The following is a 17,984-nucleotide window of genomic DNA, read 5'->3' on the forward strand; positions in this document are numbered from 1 at the left end:
GCCCAACTTAATCCTTAAAGGGACTGCAGACTGCTGCTTGGGCTTCTGAAGTTAATATTAAAAGCAATGATAAACACTGATAAACAGCTGTGTCTCAGATGTCACGCAAGTGAGCTGTTGCTAACTGAATAATCTATTTTTCCATTTCAATTTGATATATTCATAAATGTTTGCATGTGTGCCTGTGTTGCAAAGTAGTCATCATCGGCACCCGCAACATGTGAAATAGAATCTCTTACTTCTCTTGTAACTCTACAATAGTATGGAGAGGTCTTTACAAAATCAGCATTCAGAGAAGCATTGGGAAAATATAACAACACTGTTTAAAAAAGGCAAGAAAATTAAACTGGAACTTTATTATGGACAGGTGGTGAGAAAAGGGAGAGATATTAGTTTTAAAACGCTACAGCTGCCCACAACAGTATTCAAAAGTCTCCAACTATATGCATTATATATAAAATATAAAGATTCAGTTGTGCTTTTTCGTAGTGTTGAGGGAAGTGAGTGATCACAGTGTTCTTCTTTAAATGCACCAAGAGAATTATGGATGTGCAACTGATTGAAACTCAGGATATCATCCAAAATTACCTCTAACGTTCCTAAACCTCTCCAAATCACCTTCCAATCTGAGGATACAGTCTACTTGCAGACTGGAAGCGTTTAAAACATAATCTGATTCAAAATCCCATATTGAACCTAAATAAACAGATTAAAACAAAGAACATTCTGTTCCATTTTGAGAAAAATGGTGTGCCACTCAAGCAGACCATTCAAGCTTAACTCCCACCATATTTATAATCGCTTGGTCTGATCAGTGCTCACTGATGACGGCAAAATGCTCAGGTCCAACTGCAGTTCCTTAGTAATGAAGCAGTCCACTCTTGTACGCAGCACATCCCACACCAGTAACACCTTGGGGGTTGCCATGGACCTGAAACTCAGTTGAGCCAGTCACGATAAAGTTATGAGTATTATAGCAGGTCAGAGGCTGGGTATTCCATGTTGTGTAGACCACCTCCTGACTTCTCCTCATTTACTACTAATAGTAAAAATAGAAAGGAATAAACTTCACTTGACTTGGAAGGGTTTAGCTGCAACAGCACTCAAGAAGCTCGACACCACCACGAGAAGTAGCAGTCTGCTGGCTTGGCAGCTTATTTACTCATTTAAATATCCAGCCACTCTATGCTGCATTCTCGACTTAAATTACACAGCAGGCAAGGCTTACTCCAAAATCAATTAAACATTTCAAAATGTTGACTCTGTTTCACTCTATGCTGATACTGCCTGGTCCGCTGAGCATTCTGAGAAAGGGTCTAGGCCCGAAACGTCAGCCTTCCAGCTCCTCTGCTGCTGCTTGGCCTGCTTTGTTCATCCAGCTCTACACCTCGTTATCTCCTTTATTCTCTGTTTGTTTTTCATACCTACAACATCCATACTATTTTGTCTTTTGTACAGTGGCTGCAGTGTGGGCCATTGGCACGGCCATTGCAGCAACTCACTTATGCTTTTCAGAAGCATCTGCTAAATCTATAACTTCCACCACCATGAAGATTGAGGGTAGTTAATAATTGGGAATAACTTTACCTCGAACAAAAAAGTTATCCTGACGTGAACATAAACTCTGTTCCTCAATTGCGGCCAGGTGAAAATCCAGGACTCCCTATAAAAAAAGTACTGAAAAACTTGCACCGCACAGACCAAGATGGGTCCACGCTACCATCTCACATCAAGCATGGACGCACAGTAAATGTCAGCTTTGCCTTTGATGTGTGTGTAGAGAAAGTTATTCTTTTCATAAATACGGAAAAATTTACTAATCAGTCAATGCAGAGCTGTGAGTGGATGAAGCAAGGCACCATTGTAATCTGCAAGGTGACAACGGTGGGCACAGGTGTCAGCTTGAAGGGAAGGCGGAGAAGCGACAACATGAACCAAGGGACATTGGGAAAAGGGGAAAAAGAGCAGGAATATCAACTGCACAGTATGAATGGGGATGGTGGAAGGGCAACATGAGTTCCTGCATGAATCAAGGACGAGAGTGATGAGAAGTACTTTTCTATACTGGAAGATGTGAGAAAGGTTCTATCATATAACAGCACAACTTTACAAACAACTTAACAATCTACTGAATTAGACAGAAATAAAACATACACACAACAGTCCATTCATCTTCCTCCACTGGTGCTTTTCTCTAACTTCTCACAGTTCCATACTGTTCAGTTATTATGTTTTTATGAAGCCAGTATTTCTTAGCCATAATTTGCCTGAAACAAATAAGTTTATGCTTTCACAAATTTTTCTGTAATTTTCCCCGAAGCACTGTTGGGTCTGCTTGGAGCTGTCCTCATGACAAACCTATACGAGAATAAACTTTCACTGGATAATATTACGCACTGCTTTTAACGTGTGATTTTTTTTTGCAGTTCTGCCAGGTACTTGGAAGAAGAACATCACCTTTATTAATTTTCAGGTTGCCATGTACATAAGTCACTGCCCTAGCCAAAGCGACAAAGATAAACTGTTCCTGAAACACAAACAAAGGAATTTATCTTCGAAAATACATAAAAATTGGTTGATCCTTCAGTAAGCCCAATCTAAAAACTGGAGGTACAATGCACACAACAAAAGGACAAGTCCTTACCAGCCTCAAATGTGTACCAGAAACACTGTCATTTGACTTACTCCAAGGACTGGTGAACAGTTCAGTCAGAAAACAGTTTCAGAAGCCTAATCATCCAAAGAAAATAATTTCTTGAATGGTCATGAGAGACACTAATGGCCCAACATAGACCAGTGATTCCAAACAATTTAACTATTAACATTTTACAGCTCTTTATTTTTATTTTTGAATATTGCAGTAACCTAGCTTTAGAATGACAACTACATATGTTTGACAGAAGAAGCTACACAAAAAGTTATGACAACAACAGGCCTGTCGCTATTTTGCCATTTTCAAAAATCATCAATGATACAGTCAAATCTTGGTCTAAGAAATTTGGTTCCCATATGACAAGATGTAACTGCGGTTTGAGATAATATGTTGCCATTGAGTCAGTGAATTGAACAGATGGAAGCTAATGAATCGTATTAGTTATGCATTAATTTATGTAATGGTTGAAAATCAACTAGTCTTCTAATTATTATATGACAAATACTTTATTAACGTCATAAAATATCATAGGACCGTTCTCTCATCTACAGAGAGACAACTGGTAGTGGTTTAACCTGAGGGTCACTACGCCGCAAGTAAGGGAGAGGTTGAGAAGAGCAGTCCTTCATGATAATATGGGAACTAAAGCAATGCTGTTGGCATCACTCCGCATCACAAACAGCCACTCCCAATTCCTCAACTAAGTCAACCAGCCTACCTTAACATTACGCCTCCCTACAGCCAATACTTTCATCACAGCATATGCTCCCTTCTGCATAATCCATTTAACAAGTGTACCATGCTGGTAGACTAGTCAATTGGATAATACCAGATAAAAAGTTAATTTGAATACAGAAAAACTGCATCAATACAAAACTAAAATTCTGGTCAAAATTAGTTTCAATCATCTTGTGATTCAATGGTAAAATGGTTTTTGAGAAAGGCAAGACAGGAGATTGCCGAGGTCTTGACCCAAGATCTTGGTATTTTCGCTAGCCACCGGAGAGGTTCCAGAGGACTTGCAAGTAGCTAATGTTGTTCAGCTGTTCAAGAAGGGAAATAGGGATAATCCAGGAAACTATAGACCAGTGACTCTTATATCAGTACTTGGGAAGCTATTGGAGAGATTTCTTGGGATAGGATTTATGTACAGTTAGAAAAGTGTGGCCTAATTAGGGAGAGTCAGCATGGCTTTTTGTGGGCAGATCATGTCTTACAAACTTGGTTAAGTTTTTTGAGGAGGTGGCAAAGGTGATCGATGAGGGTAGAGCAGTGGAAGTTGTCAACATGGATTTTAATATAGCTTTCGACAAGGTCGCTCATGTTAGGGTTATCCAGAAGATTAAAACTCATGGGATCCATGGTGACTTGGCCATTTGGATCCAGAATTGGATTGCCCACAGAAGACAGAGAGTAGCAGAGGAAGAAATAGTATCAGAGATAATGGGAACTGCAGATGCTGGAGAATTCCAAGATAATTCCTCTCTGATGAAGGGTCTAGGCCCGAAACGTCAGCTTTTGTGCTCCTGAGATGCTGCTGGGCCTGCTGTGTTCATCCAGCCTCACATTTTATTATCTTGGAGTAGCAGAGGAAGGGTGTTTTTCAGGCTGGAGGTCTGTGACTAGTGCAGTTCTGCAAGAATCCACACTGGGACCTCTACTGTTTATGATATATATAAATGATTCGGATGAAAACGTAAATGGGTGGGTTATTAAGTTTGCAGTCAATACAAAGATTGGTGGAGCTACGGTTAGTGTATAAGGTTGTCAAAGGGTACAGTGGGATTGAGATCTGTTGCAGATACGGGCGAAGAAATGGCAAATAGAGATTAATCCTGGGGCTTTGGGAGATCAGATGTTAAGTCAAAGTATACAATTAATGGCAGGACCCTGAACAGCATTGATGTACAGAGAGATCTTGGGGTCAAGTCCATAGCTCCCTGAAAGCAGCCACACAAGTAGATAGAGTGGTGAAGAAGGCTGTCAAAAGGTGAAATCCAGGTCAACCACGGCATCAAGGTTATTCACAATCTGGATCAGCTTCAGACAGATCCCATCAAGAGGAATGGAGTCAATAGTTAGGAAAGGAGTTTATGGTGAGGAGCAAAGACAATGGCTTTGGTCTTCCCAATCTTTCACTGGAATAATGTTACTAAGCACTTACTGGATGGTGGGCAAGCATCTGACAATCAAGACAAAGTGGAGCAAATGAGAGAGGCAGTGATGGGATTTGGCTGGGTGCCACCTGCTTAGAGGTGAAATCCAACTTTTTTAAATAATATTGTGGGGGGTCAACATTTAATTATACGACAAAAGGAGGCCACGACAAGATTTGTGTGGGACAGTGGAGATAACTGAACGTAAGTGGGAAATCCTGTTGCAAGTGATTCTCAGCTACAACTAGACTAGGCAAACCCATATGCTACATAATGGAGAGATATCATGAAAGGAGGTTGGTACAATTAACAATGTAAAGATGGTATACAGGCTGAGAAGGATGAAGGTGGCTAGAAAGCTGTTGTTTTCCTATTCTACATTCCCCAGTGTAATGGACCAGACCAAACCCCTTCAAATAGATCAAGAAGAAAGCCTCGACCCTAACTTTTATCTTATTTAAAGGCAAATGTAAGGTGCTGTGCTCCAGATGTAATTCAATTGGTTATACTACTTAGCTTTAAGCAAGTCACACTGTATTTTAACTGTAGCATAAAAATAAAAAGAAAAGAATTGAGGCTACTGGACAACTTAACAAATACAAAAACAAAGTTGCTGGAAAAGCTCAGCAGGTCTGGGAGCACGGGTGGAGGAGAAAGCAGAGTTAACGTTTCGGGTCCGGTGACCCTTCCTCAGAACAGTGAACGACCCCTCCCCAGTTCCGAGGAAGGGTCACCGGACCCGAAACGTTAACTCTGCTTTCTCCTCCGCCGATGCTGCCAGACCTGCTGAGCTTTTCCTGCAACTTTGTTTTTGTTCCTGATTTACAACATCCGCAGTTCTTCCGGTTTTTAAAAAGAATAATAGATTATTTAACTACTAAACAGCAACTTTTCCAATATAATAACATGCCATAAGCACACCCTCACCAAAGGCATTTTCAGTAAAATAGATTTGTGATGTTTCTCAAGTCCAGGAGGAAAAATGACCAAGGGAAAACTCTGGTAGAGAGAGGGAGGGAAATGGCAGCTTGCACAGTTAACTTCAAAACCCCAGCAACTACTGTAAGTTAAACTAAGGCTGTGGTTCTGTGGGAGCCTGACTCCACCTATTCACACTGCTTCTATTATTCCAACCTTCTTAAATAAAACCTTCAAAATAAGTCACACAAGCTGTTTATCGTCTTGGAAGAGACAGTTCCATGCCAGTAGTTCAAAACTTCTCTTCAAAAAAAAGGATAAAATACACTTCTTAAAGCCATAGAATCATTACACCAGCCAGACAAAAATATTTTGCTTTTCTAGTCTTATTTCCAAAATGAATACCTCACAGCCAAAAGTATACTTCATTTTCCACCTTATCACCCACTGATTTAACCAATCTATATCTCTTTGCAGCCTCTCAGTGTCCACTTCCTATGTTCCCATTTCGCTTGGTATCATCACTATCTAATTGAAACACGAAAGGTAGGAGATAGGAGGCCATTCAGCCCTTCGAGCCTTTTCTGTCAATAAATATGATCACGTTGATCATTCCAGCTCCGCACCCTGTTCCTGATTTCTCCACATACGCTTTGATCCGTTAGCCCATCTAATAGGAAAAACGGCAAATGTCGGCGGTGCAAATTTTAAGAACAGAAATGGGATTGGCTCCCACCTCGATCAAGACACAGGCTGAATTTTTTTTAAAACCGGAAGCGCACGTGGAGGCGAGCAAAGCCTCTTTTTTTATCGAATTGATACTTTGCGTTGTCCCTTTGAAATAACGCGACACACTCCAGTCCAAACGACAAACACCATGCACCAAGAGCAGGTGTCAGTTACCGAGACTTCAAACAACATCAGCGAGGAGCAGTCCCAGGAAACTGACACAAAACTGTCAACTCACGGAAATAACTCATCGATAGAGACTTGCCCCCACCCCCAGGTCCAGTCCTTAAAAATCGCATTGTGTTAGTCCATGAAGGGATTTCAACTTGTGTCAATATTATGTGCTGGAACCAAAACATGCGAGGAGACTAATACATTGCGCTGTGTAGTCAGTGATGCAAAGACAACACGGGTTTCTGTTCGGTGTGACCTGTTAAATATTGTGGTGTTGTCGGTAATGTAAAAGCACTAACCGCTCTCTGTCAGATCACTGCAGCGAAACCAGCTCCAAAGTCCGAGTCTCGGTTAAAATGCTTCTGATGATAATATCTTGCAATCATTTCAAAAACACTTCCGGGGCAGATCTAATGTAGTCGGTGGATTGAACGCTGCAGCACGGCCAGTGTTTCCATTTCACCGCGTTCGGAGCCCGCACCGTGCCCCATCGCCGCGCACACAAGATGCAGCGCCAGCGCTCGGACGCATAGCTCTGCCCATCGTGCCTGGCTCCTCGTTTAATCTTTATTCCAGCTCCCATTCACTCATTGGGGTTGTCAATCCATCTGGCTTTGGAGGTCACTTCAACACCGGCACCTCCCCATCATCGTTTAAACTATGTTTAGTTCAGAAACTGACACTGCACCTAGGTATAACTAAACTGAGTGGGTCAGACTTAACGCGTCTTAAGTTCGGCAGTGTTTTGTTTTTCTACATCCCTGATTTTGAAATGAAGCTGTCATTTAATGTAGCCAGGATCTCTGCAGTTTTCATTACCTGGTTGTTTTTTGGGGGCGGGAGAGTGTGGTTGTAGTAAACCAGAGTCCCCGTGAAGTGCCCTCTGTTTTCATCTGAGATGGTTTCTGGAAGACCACAGGTTTGACAATGACCTGAATTCTGTGGCCAAAGGGTAATAAGACCATAAGACAGAGGAGTGGAATTAAGGCCATTCCGCCAATCCAGTCCACTCCGCCATTTAAATCATGGCTGATGGGCATTTCAACTCCACTTCCCTGCACTCTCCCCGTAGCTCTTGATTCCTTCTGAGATCAAGAATTTATCGATCTCTGCCTTGAAGGCATTTAAGGTCCCAGCCTCCACTGCGCTCTATGGCAATGAATTCCATAGGCCCACCACTCTCTGGCTGAAGAAATGTCTCCTAATTTCCGTTTTAAATTTACCCCCTCTAATTCTAAGGCTGTGCCCACAGGTCCCAGTCTCCCCGCCTAATGGATACAACTTCCCAGCATCCTCTAAGGCATACATTATCTTGTAAGTTTCTATTAGATCTCCCCTCAAACTTCTAAACTTTAATGAATACAATCCCAGGATCCTTAGCCATTCATCGTATATTAAACCTACCATTCCAGGGATCATCCATGTGAATCTCCGTTGAACACGCTCCAGGGCCAGTATGTCCTTCCTGAGGTGTGGGGCACAAAATTGGACACAGTATTACAAATGGGGCCTAACTAGAGCTTTATAAAGTCTCAGAAGCACATCGCTGCTTTTATATTCCAACCCTCTTGGGATAAATGACAACATTACATTCGCTTTCTTAATCACGGACTCTACCTGCAAGTTAACCTTTAGAGAATCCTGGACCAATACTCCCAGACCCCTTTGTACTTTGGCTTTATGAATTTTCTCACCATTTAGAAAATAGTCCATGCCTGTATTCTTTTTTCCAAAGTGCAAAACTTCGCATTTGCTCACGTTGAATTTCATCAGCCATTTCCTGGACCACTCTCCTAAACTGTCCAAATCTTTCTGCAGCCTCCCCACCTCCTCAGTACTACCTGCCTGTCCACCTATCTTCGTATCATCGGCAAACTTCACCAGAATGCCCCCAGTCCCTTCATCCAGATCATTAATATATAAAGTGAACAGCTGCGGCCCCAACACTGAACTCTGCAGGACACCACTTGTCACCGGTTGCCATTCCGAAAATGAGCCTTTTATCCCAACTCTCTGCCTTCTGTCAGACAGCCAATCCTCAATCCAAGCCAGTAGCTCACCTTGAACACCATGGGCCCTCACCTTACTCAGCAGCCTCCCGTGAGGCACCTTATCAAAGGCCTTTTGGAAGCCTAGATAGATAACATCCACTGGATTTCCCTGGCCTAACATACTTGTTACCTCTTCAAAGAATTCTAACAGGTTTATCAGGCACGGCCTCCCCTTACTAAGTCCATGCTGACTTGTTCTAGTTTGACCCTGCACTTCCAGGAATTTAGAAATCTCATCCTTAACAATGGATTCCAGAATTTTACCAACTACCGAGGTTAAGCTAATCGGCCTATAATTTTCCATCTTTTGCCTTGATCCTTTCTTATACAAGGGGGTTCCAGCAGCAATTTTCCAATCATCTGGGATTATCCGAGACTCCAGTAACTTTTGAAAGATAACAACCAAAGCCTCCACTATTTCCTGAGCCACGTCCCTCAAAACTCTAGGATGTAACCCATTGGGACCAGGAGATTTATCAATTTTTAGACCTTATAGCTTTTCTCGCACTTTCTCTTTTGTAATGCCTACCATACTCAACTCTGCCCCCTGACTCTCCCTAATTGTTGGCATACTACTCATGTCTTCCACTGTGAAGACTGACGCAAAGTACTTATTAAGTTCTTCAGCTATTTCCTTATCTCCCATCGCTAGTCTTCCAGCATCAATTTGGAGCGGCCCAATATCTACTCTTGCCTCTCGTTTGTTTCTTATGTATTGAAAGAAGCTTTTACTATCATTTCTAATATTACTAGCCAGGCCTACCTTCATATTTGATCCTCTCCTTCCTTATTTCTCTCTTTGTTATCGACTGATTGTTTTTGTAGCCTTCCCAATCTTTTGATTTCCCAGTGTTCTTGGCCACTTTATAGGCTGTCTCTTTTTCTTCGATATATTTCTTGACTTCCTTTGTCAGCCATGTCTGTCTAGTCCCACCCCAGATAATCTTTCTTTTCTTTGGGATGAACCTCTGTACTGTGTCCTCAATTACACCCAGAAACTCCTGCCATTGTTGCTCTACTGTCTTCCCTGCTAGGCTCTGCTTCCATTCGATTTTTACCATTTCCTCTCTCATGCCCCTGTAATTACCTTTATTTAACTGTAACACCATTACTTCCGATTTTGCCTTCGCTCTTTCAAACTGCAGACTGAACTCTACCATATTATGATCGCTGCCTCCTAAGTGTTCCCTTACTTTAAGATCTTCTATAAAGTCAGGCTCATTACATAGCACTAAGTCCAGACTAGCCTGCTCCCTTGTGGGCTCCATTACAAGCTGTTCCAAAAAGCCATCCTGCAAACATTCCATGAATTCCCTTTCTTTGGATCCACCGGCAACATTATTCACACAATCCACCTGCATGTTGAAGTCCCCCCATGATCACCGTGACCTTGCCTTTCTGACATGCCCTATCTATTTCTCGGTGCATCTTGCGCCCCTGGTCCTGATCACTGTTAGGAGGTCTGTACATAACTCCCATTACGGTTTTTTTGCCTTTGTGGTTCCTCAACTCCACCCACACAGACTCCACATCCTCTGACCCTATGTCATTCAGAGCCGTAGATTTAATTTCATTCTTAACTAACAAGGCAACCCCACCCCCGCTGCCTGCCTCCCTGTCTTTTCGATATGTTGTGAATCCTTGGATGTTTATCTGCCAGTCCTGAACTCCCTGCAACCATGTCTCTGTGATGGCTACCACAGCGTAATCATTCAAGATGATTTGTGCTGTTAATTCATCTACTTTGTTGCGAATACTATGAGCATTTAGGTAAAGTGTCTTAATGCTAACTTTCTAATTATTAGAGATATTGGAAATCCTAAGATGTCTTAAGCTATCCTTCCTTTTTGCGGTATTCCTAGTCTGCCTCGTGCTTAAACCCACCTGTACCCATGCTGTCCTGTTGCTTATCTTTCCATTTAACTCCATACTCCCTGTCTCTTTCACTTTCCCTTCCCCATGACTGGGAAGTTTAAAGTCCTACTGACCACCCTATTTATCCTTTTCACTGGAACACTGGTTCCAGATCGGTTCAGGTGGAGACTGTCCCAATGTTACAGATCCCCCTGGTTCCAAGACTGATGCCAAAGCCCCATGAAATGGAATCCCTCTTTCCCACCCCAATCCCTTAGCCACGCGTTTACTTCCCTAACTTTCTTTTCCCTATGCCAATTGGCACGTGGCTCAGGCAGTAATCCGGAGATTATGACCCTTGAGGGCCTGTACATCAATTTCTTTCCTAGTGCTTGATAATCCCTCTACCCTAGCTTTGCCCATGTTGTTAGTCCCAACGTGGACCACAACAACTGGATCCTCCCCCTCCTGCTCCAATATCCTTTCAAGCCAGTTGGAGATGTCCCGCACCCTGGCACCGGGCAGGCAACACACCATGCGGGACTCCTGATCCAGCTTGCATAGGATACTATCTGTCCCCCTAATTATAGAATCCCCGAGAACAACTACCTGTCTTTTTGCTCCCCTCTCTTAAATGGCCTTCTGCACCACAGTGCCGTGGTCAGCTGGCTCATCCTGTCCACAGTCCTTTCCCTCATCCGTACAGGGAGCAAGAATCTCATACCTGTTGGTAATGGTCATCACTGACTTCAATGAAAGCTGCAGATAAAGTATTAGTCAACAATCAAAAATTTATGATATCCAGCAACACTGATGTTAACAAACTGATCAGCCAATCAGTTTGAAGAATTTCAACAGACAATATACCAGGAAATTTAGACAATTGCATTATATTTTCCTTTTGAAATATTTTAAGGGCTGTTGTAATAAAAATTGCATCAAGCACATGGAATTGATTTAGAAACTGAAACATCATGAACAAACCTTTCATTTTGTTTGAGATAAAACGGTGTGAAGCTGGATGAACACAGCAGGCCAAGCAGCATCAGAGGAGCTGGAAAGCTGACATTTCAGGTCGAGACACTTATTTTTTAAATGGAATTAGAGAAATAAAACCCACATTTATTAAATGATGTATCTCCACAAATGTTGAGTTCATCCAGCATTTCCTGTGTTTTGTTTTAGATTTCCAGCATCCACAGTATCTTGCATTATATAAAATTATGCTTCCAGGCCAGAAAATTTTCATTGGCAGTTATAACCTGAAACAGCATTATTGCTATTCAAGTATGCAAAGAAAGAACTCAAATGCCATCTTACACATTCTAAAGATGCCCAAAGCACTTCACAACCAATGCTTTAAAGTGTAGCTATTAGTGTTATAGTGGGAAGTTTAGCGGTCAAAGTGTATACTGTAAAGTTCCACAAGCAACAATGAGATAAATTATTAAATAATTTCTGTTTTGGTTGAGACTTCTAAAAGATAAAATTGAATTTATGTGGCACTTTTCACAACCACAGGACGTCCTAAAGCAATTTACAGTCAATAAAGCACTTTTGAACCGTAGTCACTGTTGTCGTGCAAAAAAACACTGCAGACTGTGTCTGCACAGCAGGGTCCCAACAACAGTGTGTTCATCTGTTTGCTGATGTTGAATGAGAAATAAACATTCAATAGAACACCAGAAATAAGCACTACTCCATGTCAAAATGCTGCAATTGGAACATTTACATACTTTAAAGTTTTGTCAAAGATCTGTAGCCCGAGTTGTGGGTGAGGCTGTTGACTTGCTCACCACGCTGGCTTGTTTTTGTTCAGACGTTTCATCACCATGCTAGATGACATCACCAGTGGGGCCTCCAATGAAGCGATGTTATTCTACACCGCTTGGAATTTATACAGTCCAGTCCATTATGGTGAATACTGTCATTTCCGGTTTTGATCAATATGGGTTTGTGCGTGGGGTCCAATTCTATCTGTTTGTTGATTGAAGTATGAGTGGAGAACTGTGCCTCTAGGAATTCCCCTGAGTGTCTATGTTTGGCTTGGGCTACTATGGTTACTTTGTTCCAGTTAAATTGATGCCCTTCATTGTCCAAGTGCACTGATATTAGGGAGAGCTCATTGTGCTGTTTTGATACTAGCTGAGGCACGGTTCTCCACCCATACTTCAATCAAAAAACATATAGAATTTGACCCCATATACAAACCTGTACAATTCAAAACCAGAAATGACACTACTCACCATAATGAAACAAACAGTATAAATTCTAAGTGGAGTGAATAACATCACTTCATTGGAGGCTTCGCTGATGATGTCACCTAGCATGGTAACAAAACATCTCAACAAAACAAGCCAGCGCGATGAGCAAGTCAACAACCACATTTGCATACACCTGAGAAAGTGGAGAGCATCTAAGTTTAACATTTTCTAAGTTTTCATTTGAAAGACAGGGCTACCATCAGTGCAGCACGCCCTTAGTATTGTCCTAGTATATTAAAGTAGGTTTCAGTTGTCAAGTCTCTGAAATGTCTTCTGATTCAGGCAAGAATGACACTAACTGAGCCATGGAGGACACTCACAACCAAGGCATGAGGTTTGGGAACTGCTGTCTGATGTTCTCTGAAAAGTGTTGTCACTCATTAAGTCCTATTTTAGAATTGATTTGTTTCAGTTTTAAAATAAACTACAGAGGAAAGATTCTAAGAGACAGAGATAAACCAACCTTGGCTAACCAAGGAAGATAAGGAGAGTATTAAGTTGAAAGAAAAAAGCATATAAGGAGACCAAAATCAGTGATAGCTCTGAAGACTCGGATAAATTCAGAATCGAGCAAAGTACAACTAAAGAGGCAATATAGAAAACAAAATATGAGTGCAAACTAGAAAGGAATATAAAAACTGACTATAAAAGTTTCTTTAGTATATAGAAAGGAAGAAAGAGGTCAAAGTAAATATTGGAGATAACAAGGTGTAGAGCTGGATGAACACAGCAGAACAAGTAGCATCAGAGCAGCAGGAAAGCTGACGTTTCGGGCCTGGACCCTTCTTCAGAAAACTTTCTGTAGAAGGGTCCAGGCCCGAATCATCAGCCTTCCTGCTCCTCTGATGCTGCTTGGCCTGCTGTGTTCATCCAGCTCTATACCTTGTTATCTCAGATTCTCCAGCATCTGCAGTTCATACTATCGCTGAATCAAAGTAAATAGAGGCCACTTAGAAAATGAATCTGGGGAGACTATTTTGAGGAATAAGGAAATGGCAAAAGAGTTAAACAGATGTCTTGCTAATATTAGTCTTTATGGTGGAATATACTTCAAACATCCCATCAATACTAAAGAATACAGGAGGGGAATTAAGTATAATCACAATCACTTGAGAGTGGTATTAGACAAACTAATGGAACTAAAGGCAAGTAAGCCCCTGGCCCTGATGGTTTGCATCCTAGGATCCAAGAAGAGGTAGCTATAGACATAACCAATGCATTAGTGGTAACTTTTCAAGACTCCTTGGATTCTGGAGAAGTTGTTGAGGATTTGAAATCTGCCAATCCAACACCGCTATTCAAAAAGGGAGGGAGGCAAAAGGCAGATAGGTATAAGCTGATTAGCCTGATATCTACTGTTGGAAAAGTAATAGAATCAATTATTAAGGAAATCGTAGCAGAGCATTTAGAAAATCATAATCTAATCAAGCAGAGTCAGCATGGCTTCATGAAAGGGAAATTGTGCCGGACCAGTTTATTAGCATTTTTTGAGGAAGTTGCAACTAGGCTGAATAGAGAGGAGCCAGTAGATGTGTTTTATTTGGGCTTCCAGAAGGCATTCAGCAAGGTACCTCACAGATGGTTAAGACATAAGATTAGAACCTATGTGTTGGATGTAGTAGATTGGCATGAACAGAGAATTAGCTAATGGATAGGAAACAGCAAGTGGGGACAAGGGGTTCTTTGTCAGGTTGGGTGCCTGTGACAAATGGGATTCCACAGTGATCAATGGTGGATCTGGAACCGTTTACAATATATATTAATGACTTGGAGGAAGGAAGTGAATTTACCATAACCAAATTTACATATGAAAGCAAAATAGGTGGAGAGGCATGTTGTGAGGGAGACACAAACAGTTCACAGAGAGCTAGTGATAGGTTAAATAAGAGGACAAAATGTTGGCAAATGCAGTATAATGTTAGAAAGTGCAAATTTGTTCATTTTGGAATGGAGAGCGAAAGAACAGAATATTATTTAAATGGAGAAAAATTGCAGAAAGCTAGCACACAGATGCAGAAGGTAATCAGGAAAGCTAATGGAGTGTTGCCCCTTATTTTAAGGGGGTTAGAGTTTAAGAATAGTGAAGTCTTCTGCAACTGTACAAGATGCTGGTGAGAACACATCTGGAGTATTAGGAGCAGTTTTGTTGCCCTTATTTAAAGAAAGAAATTATTTAATTGGAGACAATGCAGAGAGCATTCACTAGGATGATCTCTGGGATGGCTGAATTGTCTCATACGCAAAGATTAAACAGGTTGAGACTATTCACTGGAATTTAGAAGAATGAGAGGTGATTTCATTGAAACAAAAAGAATTTTTAAGGGGCTTGACAAGATAAACACCGAGAGGATATTTATCACATGGGAGAGTATAGAACCAGAGGGCATACTCTCAAAGTAAAGGGGCACAAATTTAAGACTGAGATGAAGCGGAATTTCTTCTCCGAGAGGTTTGTGAGCTTTTGGAACTCCTTGCCACAGAGAGCTATGGGGACAGAATTCTTGTGTAGACTTTAGACTGAGTTAGATAGATTCTTGAATCAGTATGGGAATCAAGAGTTACAGATATAAGACAAGAAGGTAGACATAAAGAATATCAGACCAGCCATGATCCTGTTGAAAGGGGGTTCAGGCTTGAGGGGCTGAATAGTCTACTCCTGTGCTACTTTGTTGTGCTTTTACGTTGTTGCAGGTTGTGGCTCATAGCTCCTCAGTACAGCTGCCCTTTATCTGGTTTGGCTTCCTCCATTTCCCTGTTGAGGAGTTTCAAGATGTCTCCTCATGAAGCAAAGTAGTTGCCTGCTGCTAGGCCATTAAAGACTTCAAAACTTAAAATGGCTTCTAAACAAGTTTGTCAGATCAACATTAGTTATTGGGTTAGCCTAGGTTAGGGACACGGAGACATCCATTGGTTATTGGGTTAGCCTAGGTTAGGGACACAGAGAGATCCATTAGTTATTGGGTTAGCCTAGGTTAGGAACACGGAGGCATCCATTGGTTATTGGGTTAGCCTAGGTTAGGAACACGGAGGCATCCATTCGTTATTGGGTTAGCCTAGGTTAGGGGCACGGAGACATCCATTAGTTATTGGCTTAGCCTTGGTTAGAGACACGGATATATCCATTACCTTTTAGTCAATGTAATTCACTTTTTAACTGCCTTGCCATTAGTTTGAAGGGGTGTCATTGTCAAATTGTTCAGTGAATTAGGAACAGCAACTCACACTTCTATGGGAACTATTAACAATTTGTTCCTGTTTACCCTTGAAATGTTCATTGAATTTCAATGGGTGGCTATGATTTCTCCTTGAGACAATGACAGTTTACTCCTAATGCCAGCTGAATCTACTCCTTGGAACTATTTTGTAAGATTTTTGTCTGTCTTAAATGCAGGTTAGCTTTTTTTACAAAAAACATACTTTAATTACGCATTAGTGATGTAGGCTAATTTATGGACACCAAATAATTTAATGCTATTCCTAACAATGCAGCATTTCCTCTGTACTGCAATGCTGTGTTAACCTAAATTATCTGCTTTAAGCCACAGAATAGTGTTTGAATTTGCAGCTTTCTGACCAAAAGTCAGAGCCAAGTTGACACTTATTGTGGGTCGTCAGATTACTCAATTTCTGTCTTTTCTCCATTAGGGAGCCAGACTGTCTCAGCAATGGCATGATCAGACAGCAGATAATCCCTGCATTTTTGTTATTGCAAGATAATGCTGATGTCTGCGTTATGAAATGATAAACAGCAAGATGATAAGCACTGACAGCAAAAGAACAATACTCCTATGTTAGAGCTAAAATGGAGAAGAAAGAGGTGTTTGCAGAATCCAGGGAAGTGCAAGGAAGTGTGACACAGGAACACTGGCAATAAGTTTCTGTTGAAATTCAACTAGCAAACATATCACTGAACTTTGCATTTCATCAAAACTCTTGATTATTGCCTTAATTTCATGCTTGTTATTTCGAGATCATTTGTCTTCTCCTGAGTCAAGTTTAGATCTGTTTTTTTGTTTATTTCAATCCAAGTCAATATTAATAAGCTGATGAATCAATGCATACAAAAGTCATGCTGAATATGATATGTAATTACGGCATGAAAATTAATGCAACTATTTTCCAAGTCTTTTTGTTGCAGAAAGAAAAGCAGTTTGCAAAATAGTTTTTTGCAGTAGTTAATGCTCCTTTAATTAAAATGTATTCATTATAGCACTCAGCAATTAGGAAACATTTTCAGAAGTCCCTCTGAAATAACAGTGCTAATCTGAGACACGTGGATTGGTGTAAGGAAGTCATTGTTACAATCTTGTTTCTCCTTGTCAATTTGGCAGCAAATTTCACCATTCTATTTGGTCACAATAGATCAGTAAACGAAAAAAGAACCAGTGAAATGCAGAATTACATGATGAAAATTTCTGTTCCTAGTTTCGACCTACATGGAGATTTTCTACTGTTTCTGTATTTTGCCATTCAATTTTTGGAAAGTTTCATTAATCACAATTATTTTTGATCACAGCCTACCTCTGTATGAATGGCAAAGTCAAAGTTTGTACTTATGTTTAAAGTTGTGCTATTATTCAAAAAAGTGCTTGTATCCTTCTGACAATTTCATTGAGGATGTACCTACACTGTAAGATTTACACAACAAAGTTCAGCTTCAGTACAACAGGAAAATGTGAGAGACAGAAATAGTGATCATTTATTTTTGGGAGTCAGTTAACAAAAAAGTCGCCTGAACTTTTCAACTTCATCTCAACCTCTTGATCATTATCTAACTACATCTATGTAAGTCATGTAAGCGCATGACTAGCATGCGCTGGGTCGACATAGCTGAGAAATCAAAATGAGCCAATGTTAGAACTGTACTGAAACCTACATGTGTTTTTCTGCTAAAAACAATACAACTGCTTTTCAAGTTATTTTGTTTCAACAGTCTTTTATTTAGTCCAAAGTATTTGTTGTTAAAGGAGCAAAAGGTGTAAGACTGGGCCTGTATTCCTTGCAGATCAGAAGAATGAGGGGCGATCTCGTGGAATTGTACAAAATTATTAAAGAGATAGGCAAAGTAGTTGAAAAAAAGACATTTCCTCATGCTGTGAGGTCTAGAACCACGGCCCACAGTTTTAGAAGTAAAGTAAGATGGAGAAAAAATGGAATTTCTTCACTCAAAGGGCTGAGAATTCTT

At 40.9% G+C, this 17,984-nt stretch overlaps 1 protein-coding gene across 2 annotated transcripts in view; it reads right to left on the bottom strand.

Moving 5' to 3' along the window:
• Positions 1 to 7,337, bottom strand: part of LOC125460131 (monoacylglycerol lipase abhd6-A-like) — a 74,000-nt gene extending 66,663 nt beyond the window's left edge. The window contains exon 1 of one of the 2 annotated variants that reach the window (XM_048547250.2): positions 6,930 to 7,337. The gene's annotated coding sequence lies outside the window, so the exon portion shown is untranslated. Of the gene's footprint in view, positions 1 to 6,694; positions 6,714 to 6,929 lie in introns of those variants that run through there. The other variant, XM_059649952.1, reaches the window with a different exon arrangement.
• Positions 7,338 to 17,984: the final 10,647 nt, after the last annotated feature.

Source organism: Stegostoma tigrinum, chromosome 11 (genome assembly GCF_030684315.1).
Source record: "Stegostoma tigrinum isolate sSteTig4 chromosome 11, sSteTig4.hap1, whole genome shotgun sequence".
Classification (NCBI taxonomy): Eukaryota; Metazoa; Chordata; class Chondrichthyes; order Orectolobiformes; family Stegostomatidae; genus Stegostoma; species Stegostoma tigrinum.